The sequence below is a fragment of the Mauremys mutica genome, chromosome 3, assembly GCF_020497125.1.
Source record: "Mauremys mutica isolate MM-2020 ecotype Southern chromosome 3, ASM2049712v1, whole genome shotgun sequence".
NCBI classification, from domain to species: Eukaryota; Metazoa; Chordata; order Testudines; family Geoemydidae; genus Mauremys; species Mauremys mutica.
The window spans coordinates 99,341,187-99,354,683 of record NC_059074.1 but is presented as its reverse complement, the minus strand read 5'-3'; the positions used below and the strand labels follow the sequence as shown (position 1 = coordinate 99,354,683).

The 13,497-nt window shown below is 40.9% G+C and overlaps 1 protein-coding gene and 1 long non-coding RNA gene across 6 annotated transcripts in view; one reads left to right on the top strand and one right to left on the bottom strand.

Annotated features, from left to right (window-relative positions):
• Positions 1-13,497, bottom strand: part of TMEM200A (transmembrane protein 200A) — a 70,686-nt gene that overhangs the window by 11,622 nt on the left and 45,567 nt on the right. The gene's annotated exons all lie outside the window — the stretch shown is intronic.
• Positions 905-2,868, top strand: LOC123365732. The gene is made up of 3 exons (XR_006577716.1): positions 905-1,176; positions 2,040-2,128; positions 2,693-2,868. It is a non-coding gene; the product is annotated as an uncharacterized LOC123365732 (long non-coding RNA).

Sequence of the window (13,497 nt, the reverse complement as noted above, 5' to 3'; positions counted from 1 at the left end):
GTGAGGAGATGACTGGAGCCTAGGTAGGGTCTGAAAAGAGCAGCGTGGGATGGACAGTGGGAAGAAGCCTGAGAAGGGCTGAGGATGAGACCTAGAGGCATGCAGGGCAGTAAGGACACATACACACACACATACACACTGTGTATATATATATATATACACATACACACATATATACATACGCACTGCTATGTGAGGATATAGTCTATGTCACAGAAGAGAGACAAGAAACAAATCCAAGGAGCTAAAGGAAGAGTGAGAAAATAAAAATGGCAAGAAATTCTATGGTATACGAGAAAAGGCTGCTTTACAAGGGGGCATAATAATAAAGCAGTTGTATTGTTTGAAAAGGAAAGAAGAAGAAAAATGGCATGTGCGTACAGGAAAATAAACCCAATGGGGTTAGAATATCTTGTGCTTGCTTATAATTGATTGAATTTCCAGTTTATTTGAGAGATGGCTGTTTAATTTCTTCTATTTACTTTGGTTTACCTTAAATAAGGTACTACCCAGCATGAGTAAAGTGGCAGAATGTGGCTCTAAGCCATTTCAGCATTTTATTTTATGTAAAGTCATTTTTTCAATCAAAATCAGTATTGTGATCAGAAGCAGGTATTAGCTATTTGTCCAAATATCTGTATTGAATATACCAGTTCATTCATAGTTATCAGTCCTAATTTCTAGGAATTAGAAAAAAGAGTCCATGGACCTCTAGATGAAACAGGTACAGTGTTTTTCATCTTTTATGTCATAAGCTATATCTGCTTGTGATACCACTGAAAGAAAATCTGTGTGTTGAAAACTTTAGGAGCTCATTTTAATTTAAACTGCGTAGGTGAAGGATGTGGGTTTGTACATATTTATACGCATTCGTCTTTGTTCTGCTTTTGTCTTCTAGAGATTGAGAAATAGGGGTAAGGAGCTTCTTCTAGAATTAGAACAAAGGATATTGGAAGATAATTCTGTAGCTCAGCATCTCTAAACCTAAAATCCCAAATATACAAAAAACGAATGGGAAGTTAGATCGAAGCTAACATGATGCAGATGAGAGTGGAGATTAGACATCAACCATAAGTCATGAAATAAATATTTCAAAGGATTCTGACACCTCTGAGGTGCAGCATGTGGTGGTGCCGAATAGAAGGCTTACTCTCTGGGGTGTAAAGCAAAGACAAGGTTTGTATGACTTGGCATATGAGATTGGATATGAAGTCAGTGCATGGTTAAACACTCTGGGGCTCAGAGTGCCAGAAGTTGGATGAATGCAGTTTTCCCCCTAAAACTAAACAAAGAACAATGCCCAAAACACTCAGAAATAATTTAGTTTATAAATATTGAGCTAATTTACTTGATCCCTTAATCCTTGTCCCATTCACTTCTGTACACTGACCCAGCGTAAAACAAATAAGGAGGTGAATTTAAGCCACAAACATTTGTGGAGCATCTAAACTAGTATTTACAGACATACTAGCTAACTCCAGTTAACTGGCAATCTTTTAACTTGAGTTAAATTGAGCAAAAACTCTAGTCTAGACACAACATGTCCTTGTCTACACTGAATGCTAAATTAATCGTGTTAATTAACATGTTCTAACAAAATGTAATTTCCCACTGTATACATACTCAGTGAGTGGCAGACAGAATAACAGGCACAAAATTCACCGGTGAAGAGATCCAAAGAGAGGGTTAAGGAATGTATGCTGACAGATGTGAAATCAATTTCTGCATAAACTGTATGGTGCCTTAGAAGAGCTTTCCTTTTTGAGAGGCAGACTTTTAATGAAGGACAAATCAGTATTAGTAAAGAATGGAAAATGCATTGTTTGAAAAAAATATTCCGTTTGCTAAATTACATTGGCACGAACAGTTGAATTATGTTTGTGATACCTTAAAAGATATGAAGAAATCATTATAAAATATATGGTAAAGCTATATAGTGCTTTCAATTAGTATTAAATTAGTGTGAACTAGCTAAATGTCCACATGAGGGCATCATTAGAGCTTCTAATCATTCACACTTATACTCACTTTCTTGACAGGTAGCCAGAAGTTATGAAAACTAAGGTATCAAAAGCAATTTAGCAATGTTGCTGTAGCCATGTTGGTCCCAAAATATCAGAAACACAAGGTGGGTAAGATAATATCTTTTTCTTGCACCAACTTCTGCTGGTGAAAGAGACATGCTTTCAAACTACAGTCAGCCTTTGCTCCCACCTCCTATCTCTTACCTACTTTGCCATACAGAGTTCCCTTGCACTCACTGAGATCTAACTCGCTGTCCACTATGCACTCAGAACTAAATTTCAAATACCTATTTCTCACCCCAGCTCTGTCCCAAGTGTAGCCACTCTGAAGCAAGGCAAAGTTATTGTTGCTTGGTTGTGCAACTATAAATCAGTATACACCTGCTCTGCTATTTGTGTAAAATGTATCACACCACATTCAAAATCAGTACCAGTTGTACCAGTCACTACTGCTACAGCAGGTTTCCTGCTAAAGAGTTTGTAGAACTGTAGGCTACCAGGCCTGAGAAAAAATGAGACTGTCCCTAATATGTCAAGAACAATAAATAGAATACTGGCTAAAGAATTGGGGCACTAGTTATAGACCTAATAATGGATGTGTCTCAGGTCCTGTATGTAGCTGAAAATGGAAGCTCTTCATTCAGAGTCTGGTTTTATGCCTCTCATAGGGTATATCTACACTACCTGCCGGATAGCGATCAATCTATTGCGAATCGATGTATCGCGTGTAGTGTAGACATAATAAATCGATCCCCGATCACTCTCCCGTCGACTGCTGAACTCCAGCTCGGCGAGAGGTGGAAGCAAAGTCAATGGGGGAGCGGCGGCTGTCGATCCCGCGCCGCGAGGATGCGAAGTAAGTGATTCCAAGTCTAAGATGCGTCTATTTCAGCTACGCTATTTTCGTAGCGGAAGTTGCGTATCTTAGATCGATCCTCCCACCCCCCGTGTAGACCAGGCCATAAATTAGATGGTTTGTGGACAGGACCTCAACCTGGCTCAGAACAGATGTTGGGATTGATCAGCAGTACATAAAGCTTTCATTTAGGTATGGGTCACTTGCTATGTCAGATTTTATTAATGCACATCATAGGTTAAAATGTATTCAGTTACACATGCAAAGTTCTTTTTGAAGCTATTAGGGGACCCACTTCTACTTGTAGGTAGAATCTGGCCCTATGTTGTTAATAAGCTACCTTATCTTGCTCCTGAATTTGACTGCTCTCAGTTACAAAGATGTACATCAATTCATTTAATCAATGGGAGATGCCCCTTATTTACACCAATTTGGTGTAAAGATCAGAATCAGTTACCTAAAATATAGATAACTCATTTGTGTTGAAATTAGAAATGAAAATGAATGCAAACTTAAAACTATTCATGAAATCTTATTAAAAGCTGGTGATTTGGACTGTGATACTTGTATAAACAACCCAGAGAATATATCAATAAGAAGTTAAAAGGCCACATGAAAGAGAATCTAGAGTTATGTTTTTCCAGTTACTGTAAAATGTATATGTTTCTTACTTTAGGGTCTCTTCAGACGATCACAGAGGATCGCTGGTATTAGTCAGCTTTCTACCTCTAAATTGTTAACCCAATTTCTTGATACATTGCTCAAGAGAAAAGAAGATCAATAAATCTGCCTCTGCCAACTACAAAGCACCAGCAGATGAGTGTGGGGTTTTTTCTTTTCTAAGAAAAGGCTCCTAGATTGTCATCTGTGCGTGGGAATGCTGAGTGAAGAAGTTGGGAAAGTGGGAGAAGATAGCTATACTAGATTGAAGCAGTATGTATCTACCAACATTCAGATAACCACAGAGGGTATGTCTACATTGCAATAAAACACCTGCAGCTGGCCTGTGTCCTGACTTGGGCTCATGGGGCTCAGGCTGTGGGGCGATAAAATTGAAGTGGAGACTTTAATACTCAGGCTGGGATCTCAGAGCCCAGGCTCCAGCCCGAATACCTTTGCTGCAATTTTATAGGCCTGCAGCCTGAGCCCCATGAGCCTGAATCAGCTGACATGGGCCAGTAGCAGGTGTTTTATTGCAGTGTAGGTATATACAGAGCTACTTACCTTTCAGTTTACAGTGGGGGGAGGGATGGTCATGATATATATACACTACCAATTATGTTTTTTTAAAATAGCATCCTAGGGATACTATACTAAAAGAAGACTATTCAGACAGCTAATGTGACAAGTGAAAACAAAATGAATACTCAAATATATTTAAGGGTATTCATTAGTATTTAACATTTTGTATGGCACCTTTCACAAATATCTATTTTATTTGTATTGCAGTAGTGTTTAGAAGCTATCAATCAACGATCAGAGTCCCATTGTGACAAGCACTGTTCAAACATACAATGAAGGGACAGTTGCTACTCCAAAGAGCTTATGGTTTAAGTATAAGACAAGAGACAGCAGATGGATACAACAAACAGATGGCGGAGCACTAGGTAACAGTGAGACCATTATGATTAGTGTAATAAGCAGCAGTCACAGTATGCCAGTTGCCTAAACATTGTCAAGTGTTTTTTAGGCATCCTGTCATAGGTGTGTCTTAAAAAGAGATGCAAAGAAAGCTCATTCACCTCCTCTATAGTGACCTTGTGGATTTTGACATTGTAGAAGCAGTGGCATGGGAAAAACTGTAAAGGTGCTTATTGGAAAATTTGACAAATGTGCTATCAAGGATGGCACTGCAGATATGATTTGCAGGTTGATAATATGTATGTGAGAGGCCATGAAGGGCCATACAAGAGAAAACAAGTTAGTTTGTGCTTGTTCAAGGCAATCAATGTACTGCAGCAAAAACAACCACCAATGTCACAGTTCAGTAGCCTAGCTAAGTAAGTAACTGGATGAAAAATTGTTTTGTTTTAAAATATGGACAGGAATTAGCAGCTCAAATACCAGGAGGGCGAAAGTTCCATCCAAAATGAACAAAAGCCTGACACTGAGATAATGGATGACAGAGATGCAAGTGCTAAGGACCACACAGAGTGAACATAGAGGGCAGAAGGCAGAGATGAACCAGATCAGGGAACTATGTGCAAAGGGCCTGGAATGTTAGAGACAGAATGTTACCCTGAATTCATAACTTAACCAGTGCAGATGACTAAATAAGAGAGTAACATGGAGGGGAGAAAAGAGGCAATGAAAAAAAAATCAAATGAACCACATGATTCTGTATCTGCTGCAAATGAGAAATCAATGAGACAAAGACCACTGAGAATTGAGTTACAGGTGAATCAAAGCAGGCACCATGGTTTTAACTGTGAGAACTATTGGACTGCATGACTGAATGAACTCTGTAGGGTCTGGGCTATGGGAATTAGACATATATAACACAGTCAGGACTGCTTACTGACTTGGGAGCTGGTCAAACCCTGGTGGTTCATTTTGAGGATTGGATTCTACAGAACTAAAGCCTACTGGAAATATCCCTCCTTCTTTTCTACCTCTTCACTCCTTCCAGTCACAGGCACCCTTTACTTCACACTTTTGTCTTTGATTGGTACTGAGGGGTCCACCACCTTCTGCATGCTGCCTAACAGTACCCCTCCCTGGTGTGCTTGGTGCATGCTTCCCACTTTTTCATGTGGATCACTAGGTAGGGCCACTCTCCTGAAACATCACGGTCTTCAAGGAGGCCAAGAAGCTGCCCTTAGCAACCACATAAAGCCTGCTACAGAGCTCATAGAAGTCAATGGAAAAGCTCCATATTAACTCCATAGATGCTGGATTAGGGTCATAGGCAACAAGTGAGAGAAATAAGCTGTACGGGCAGGAGATCTCCATAAGTCTCTGGCATCTAGGTAGGGTAGCACCTGGCAAAAGAGGCTGGGCTGTGTGGCTAGCATCAGCCTAGGTATACCTGACTCTTGTGGTCCTGGGCTGGTGACTGAGGGCTTGGCTGTAAACCAGATGTATTCTAATTGAGAGGCTGGGTTCTGCTTCCTATACAAGAGCCTTTTAAATAGCCATGAATTTCAGAAATATTTAACAAATGGAATCTACAGCTGAGTTGATCTGTGACTAAAAGTGCAGGTCAGAATCAATGATACTCCCAAGAGTTGTGCTTTGGGGCTGGGGTTAATACTAGAAGATTAACCTCAAAATAGAAAGACCCAACTATGGAAAACAGTAGTGGGGCCCAGAAAAAAAAAAGATTTCTTCCCTAGTCCTAGTTATTAAAAAATAGATTCCTGAGCTGCCATTAGGGACAGTTCATTTCTTTGTTGATCCTTTTTCTCTTTTCATCCTGACTTTCCACTTTTTTAGAGGACTTGTTGCCAATTCTAGGTGGGAAGCATAGATACTCCTAATAGTGTGGAGCTACTTAAAACTGTGCTTGAAAACATTCACAGGGAACATCTGGCTACATTATACATGTAATTGTCTTGGTATGGTGGGATGGGAGTGGGGTGGGTAGGGTGCTGCTAGAATGCATCAGCACTTGCATGCCACCCTGCCAACCCGGCTCAGAGGAAACATTGCAGGTACCTAGCAACAGGCCGGCACCAATGCCGCACCTGCTGGCCTCTCAGCAAGAGTGCTCCACTGCATGTTGCTATGACAGCAAAAGCACAAGAACCAGTACATCACAGCTGGGCAGCCTCACAGCAGAAGCATAGATTTAGAACTCTCAATATCTGTTGTACATCTATTTTTGCAGATTTATAAATCCATAAATATGGCAAAACCCAAGCTAACAGCACAAGTGTTTCTGAGTGTGCTCCTAAAACACTGGAACTTAGACAGGTCTTCACAGAAACAAGACAATTTATTGGATGATTTAGCCTGCCAGGGAGCCACTGGGACAAATTCACAAATTACTAACATAGTCTGGAAGGAATTACACCCTCTTCCACCATGACCACCTCCAATCTACACAAGGATTTTTTCACAAAAAAAATTCCCACTCTTACTAGAACCATTTCAGCTCTACTAGAGTCAGTAACAGTGGGAAGACTAGTGTAAATTACAGAAAGCCTAGCTGGTAAGCCTGGACTATGATATCCCCTAAACTCCCTTGCAGTAACCCTAGAGCAGGGGTCGGCAACCGGTGGCTCGCGGCTCGCCAGGGTAAGCACCCTGGCGGGCCGGCCCGGTTTGTTTATCTGCCGCGTCGGCAAGTTCGGCCGATCGCGGCTCCCACTGGCCGCGGTTCGCGGTCCCAGGCCAATGCAGGAGGCAGAAAGCAGCGCGAGCCGAGGGATGTTCTGGCCGCGGCTTCCTGCCTCCCACATTGGCCTGGGACCGCGAACCGCGGCCAGTGGGAGCCGCGATCGGCCGAACTTGCCGACGCGGCAGATAAACAAACCGGGCCGGCCCACCAGGGTGCTTATCCTGGCGAGCCGCGAGCCACCGGTTGCCGACCCCTGCCCTTGAGTATGCAAATCCACCCAGAAGCCCACAGCCCTGACAACCCTCTGAACTAGCCAGCAGAGCTGGCCAGAAGCAGAGATTTGAGCATGCTGTCTCATCCTAGCTCCCTGGCTCATAATGCATTCCCAAAGCTCCACTTCAGGTGGTGTAGCTCTCTACTACTGCCCAACACTACTCCACTATTGCTATCACTGCTCCTTAGTACACACCACGTCTGTGCTTGACTAAAGTCATCTGGTCCTAATTGTCTCACATAATATAGAATGTTTTGTGCTGTAAAACATATTGCTATAAAACATGCAAGCAGTGCAATTCAACCAAGTTAACCTGGCTGTTGGAACCTTAATTGTTGCATTTTCTGATACCTGGGAATTAGCTGTGCAACTGAGCATTGCATCAACATTGATTGTTGTGTTTAATGACATATATTTTGGCTTGGTGAGATGTTCTGATGAACTTGTTTTAATTGTGCTTGCCCTGGCCTTATGCTAATATGTACTTCATTGCTTAATCCATGCCTGCTCCAATGTTCTCCACTGCAGGCTACAGCTATCCTTCTCCACTGCTTTAGTACTTATAACCTCCCCGCCTTTGAATAATTGATTCCTCAGTCTTCCTGTAAGCCCCAAAGCAACCCCCTTTTCTTTATTGAATCAATTATTTCATAAACTTATTACTTAAAAAAAGAATGTGGGCAATAAAAAGAACCTGGAGAGAGGGCAGGCAGAACAGAGTAGGTGTAGGATGGAAGAGAATTATAGTTTAATTTGTGCGTGAAAGGTGAGCTGGGGCAGGGAGGTACTTTTCAGCATGGCTTGGTTCATCTAAATTGTTATACCTGCCCCCTACCTTAGCCAGCACACATGATATGGGGAAACTGCAGATTTTAAGGACCTTTATTTCTCTGACACAGTAACTAGGTTACATCATATCTATGCCAATTTTGAGGACTAATGTTAGCTGGGATTAATGACAAGCATTTCTTTACTCAGTTGAAACTGCTGGTCAGCAAGGGATGTTGCTTCAAGTAGAGAACTCCTGACTCACATGTCCTATGGGTAAAATAATAAAGACCCCAATATACCAGTACATAGTTTTAAACAGTGCTACAGTAAAGTGGTGATCCTGGATATCAGTAATATAAATATATTTAAATGGGGTAGATTCAACCCTGGGTCTATGCTGCCAGGAATACTATTTATCTGTAGAACACAGAACACTTTACCAAGGGGGCCATCCCCATTCTGTAAATAGAGTAACTCCCCCACCCACACACACACAGGGTAAAATTTTAGAAACTGTCTAAATCCCATTTTCAAAAGTGACTTAGGCTCCTAGGTCTCTTAGCACTTTTGGAAAATATTATCCTTAGGTTCTGAACCAGCAAACATTTATGCATGTGCTTAACTTTAAGCATGTGAATAGTCACATTGACAATTAGATCTCCCCTCACTCCTTCCTTTTTCCTATCTAATAATATTGCTATAGCTCCTTCTCATTGACATGCAATAACCTCCCCAGCTCCCTACTTACCCAGAAGCCACTAATAGGCTTTGGCTGTTCCCCGTCCTCCCTGCTAACCTTTTCCCTCCTCATTCCTCCACTCTCCACATCCACCAACTTCTTAAAGAATCTCTTTTTAGGCCCAATGTTTGTGGCAGCCTCTCTGCTGGTGAATCCAGATCTTGCAGAGTGTGGATTATATAGCCACACTCTGTACTGTCTATTAGGAGTTGTAAATGGAAAAGGGAAGGAAAACCATTTTAAAAAAAAAGAAAAAAGAAAAAAAACAGCCATACTGTCAGTAGTCCTAATCTGTTTATATGGTGACTCTCTTCTATTTTAGGATATAATCTTTGGCATTTTTCACTCTTTATTTCAGCATTCCAATCTGTTTGTCTCTATAAACTGCAAACAGAAACAGAAAATGTTTTTGACACCCACTGCTAAAAACCATAATTCATGAGTAAGGTTGTGAGTCTTTCATGGAGGTTATGGAAGTCCTGGATTCTGGGACTTTCTGGGACCTCCGTGACTTCTGCAGCTACACCGGCCACTGCTGGGGTGGCCCTGGGACCAGCTGCACCGGCTGCTTGGGCAGCCCTAGGCAGCTGGCCCTGGGGCCACCCAAGCAGCAGCCAGTGCAGCTGGCCCTGGGGCCTGCTGGAGCATCAGCTGTCCTGCACTAGAGGGCCCCACAGCCCGTGGGTGCAGCAGGCGGCCAGGGACAGTGAGCCCCTGCCATCAGAGCCCTGGGGCCCCAGGAGCAGCTAAGATTTAGTCGGGTATTTTTAGTAAAAGTCATGGACAGGTCACGGGCCATGAATTGTTGTTTATTGCCTGTGACCTGTCCATGACTTTTACTAAAAAGACTCATGACTAAATCTTAACCTTACTCATGATAGATTCTTTTAAAGTGTAATTGGATTAATATGGCAACAATATTTTTTTCTTAGTTAAAAATGATCTCAGAGAAAGGTTAGCAAAATTGCTACTGAAGATTTATCTGCCTGTTGCTGAGGGAGCCTTTCTGATTACAAAATGCCTTTAATCTCTCTCTTTTAAAACAGGTTTCTATGCAGTTCAGAATCCACTTTAAATCCCAAGAACTCTCTTCGTACTAAATTTTGTAGGGAGAGGAAGAATGTATCATAAATCCCATTGCAAAAGAAAGATATCAATCTGTCTGTCTAATAGCATAGTGACATACTGTGCAATGGCAAGAATTCCTTCTAAACTCTCTGCTGGCTGAATATTAACCAGATTTAGCATCAATACTGTTATGCTGCTTAGTAGTGAGGATGCTCGTACGTGTATCATGTAAAACCATATTATAAATCCAGAGGGATGACAAGTGACTCAGTAACAGTTAACAACTTTCCATCAGCATCTCAAGGGTTGACATATTAAATAGATCACAGAATATAGGTCAAGTTTAAATTCTGCCTGTTTAGATGCATAATAAATGAAATAAATAAATACAATAAACAAATTACATAAGCCATTTTTTATTTTCCTCTCTGCAAAGTGTCTTGCTGAAACAGTCCAGCTGCCATAAAGTCTGTCTTCTGCTATGAGGAAAGCAATGGTTCACAGTCTGGAATTTAATATTCAACTGAAAGTCTCAGCAAATAGTCTTCTCCACATAGAGCTGAAATGAAGCTCGTGCTCTGGACCACATGTTGGCTGGGTCACTTTAAATTTTAAAAGGAACCTTTTTCTACAAATTTAAGGTTTTGCCTCACTCAGAATGAGTGTTTCTTCAAACTGATCTCCTTGAGAATGTCTATCTTTAGCACTATACTTAAAGGTGAACTGCATAGCCAAACAAAGGAGGTTTGTGTCCTTTATCATGTATAAAGGTGGCAAAAAAAAATTAAGCTTTTACATTAGAAATTGAATTGCAGCTTTTCCAGCCCTGTCTGAAGGGGGAAAGGGGTTGTTGAGATACCCCAATGTTACTCTGTGAGGAGGTCATTTGTGAGATACCAGTGGAATTAAACAACTCAGATTCAGCATCTTCTCCCTCCTCAAATAAGAAATCTGAAGTTCAGATTTCAGCCTCAAACTCTGATCTAATTGTTCAGCTCCTCCAAAGACTGACAGAGCTCTTCAGCACAGGATTTGATCCTGGCAGATGCTGAGCACTCTGGCCTATTCTAGCAATGCACTTAACAGTCATGCTGACCTTTAAGCACATAAATAGTCCAGTTGACCTCAGTGGCACTACTCATGTGCTTCAAGTGAAACACTTACTTTGTAAATCCAAGTGTTTTGCTGGATTGACCCAGAATACACCTTGCAAAACTGAGCCCATAAACAGGGAAATCAAGGCCTGATATTGCTAATGTAAATAATAGGCACAGAGAGACAAAGAAACAAACGAGGCCAACTTTATGCATAAAAAAGGAAGAGTGTGTAATTCCTTATTCTTTGTTGTTCACTTTTAATGTAGGAATTCTATTTTCTTCATCACTCTCTATATAGAGAATTCCAACAAGATACAACATATTCAGAGATCAGGTCTGTTTTTTAAAAAAATCATAAATTAAACTGGTGCTACACAAAATGCAGAAAAATGCACAAATGCACTGGGGGCTGGAGGGAGGAACCTGAGAAAACTAATCTAATATCAGTCTCAGTACTGAAGGTGTTGCTTTTAGCAACAGTATCTAAAAATATTTCAAACTGTGTGATTTTTTAAACTGTCTATTACAAGATAAACTTTTTTTTTAATGTAAAACTATAAGATCTCAAATCAGTTATAGATGGTACATGCTGACAAATGCCTATATCCTGCAAATTGCAGGATTGGGGCCTTATACATTACCAATATATTTACATTAGAAAATAAAATAGTTAAAAATTATTCCATTCCCCCTTCTCTTGCTTTCCCAAATCGTGAATTTATGCTCATGTTGAGTCTGAACTTTTTATGAACTGAAACTTAACTCAGACTTCATGTCTCTGTCTGAAACTTTTAATCAAAAAACTCTGACCTGCGAACTACTCATGACCCCTCCCCTCCCAATAAGTAGCCATAAGTAGCCATCCCCTCTTTTGTCTTCTCCAATTTACATTTTAACCTGTTTTGTCCTGTAGAATCTTGATTGATTATGCATGACCATTATGATCTGTTAATCACTTTGTTTACTTCTGTGTATAAACATTGATGCTTACCCCTAATAAACTTGCCACACTCCTCCAAAGCTTGGCTCTTAAGCTAAGGATGGTGTGAGCCCGTTGATCAACGAATTGTTGTCTGGTCTCTGACAGATCTCTGAGCCTTATACCAACTCCGCACTAACTCGGGTGCTGGAGAGGTGAGTAGGACTTGCTTTTTACCTAACACTCCCATATTATAAATATCTTAATCAAGAGGAGAACTGGATCCTGAGCTTTTCATGGTGCTATCAACAGTTGAAAAGAAATGTGAGAAATTTATCACAGGATTTGATAAATATGTGAAGGGCTAAAGGCCCGGTACTGCAAACTGGTGAATGTTTCTATAGGGCAAATAGTTCTCCTCTGGATCAGAATTGTACCCTCAATTACTTTCTACTCCTTTTTACTCACATGGGCCATCTCACTGAAGTTAGTGAATAAGGATCATTACTTGTTAAGTTCTGACAAGTGCTCCATACTGTAAAAGACTTACATAAAGATAGTTCCTGTTCCAGGAAGCTCATGTAAGTGTTGCAGGCTCAGGTTCACTCTCTCAAAACAGTTTGTAGATTTTAGGCTTTCTACATACATAGGATCTTGGCTGTTTTTAAAAAGCCTTTGTAGTCCACTTTTATCATGTAGGTGATTTTCATCCACAGGATGAATTCATCCATGATGCTAGATCCTGCATTTCTTGAGCACTGAAACTCCAGCAGGCAAAGAATGCTGAATAAGGCCATATTTCTCAAACCTCCTTTCTTTTCCTCCTCCTGTTTCTGGGTTGTCTGGTTTTAATGCTTGTTTGTGTTTCCATGCTGCCTTATTTATTTCTCACTTTCATCTCAATTTATTTTTCTTAAGCTCTTGACAACTCGGAGGGGGGTGGGGAGAAGAGATATCTAATGAAAAATAAACCTGCTAGATTGTTCTGTGTCTGAAAGAACACTCTACACAAACTCCAGATCAAGTTTCAAGCGAGACAGAGAGTATGCAGATGCCTTCAGAAAACAATGAAAGGCATGAAGGAAAGTCATTTCTGCCCCTAGAAGGAGTGATCCCATAGTCTGAGAACATATGCAATTGCTTATTCTATTGCATGTAAACACTGGCTGTCTGTCCCATAACTGCAATATCATGGAAGCACAGTATAAAGGTCGTACTATATCACAATAGAACAGTGTTTGCGGACCTGGCTACAAAACACTTGTCCCCTCACCCAGTAACAACAGAATAGTGTGAACGGTACCTTAACTATGTTCCCAAACTGTATGCATAGGAACATTGGAATTTCCTTGCTGGACTGAAACAGTGATCCTAGCTATGGCAATATTGCATGAAATCCTGACCCTATGGAAGTCAATGGCAAAACTTCCATTGACTTGAATGGGACAGGATTTCACTCATGGAGTT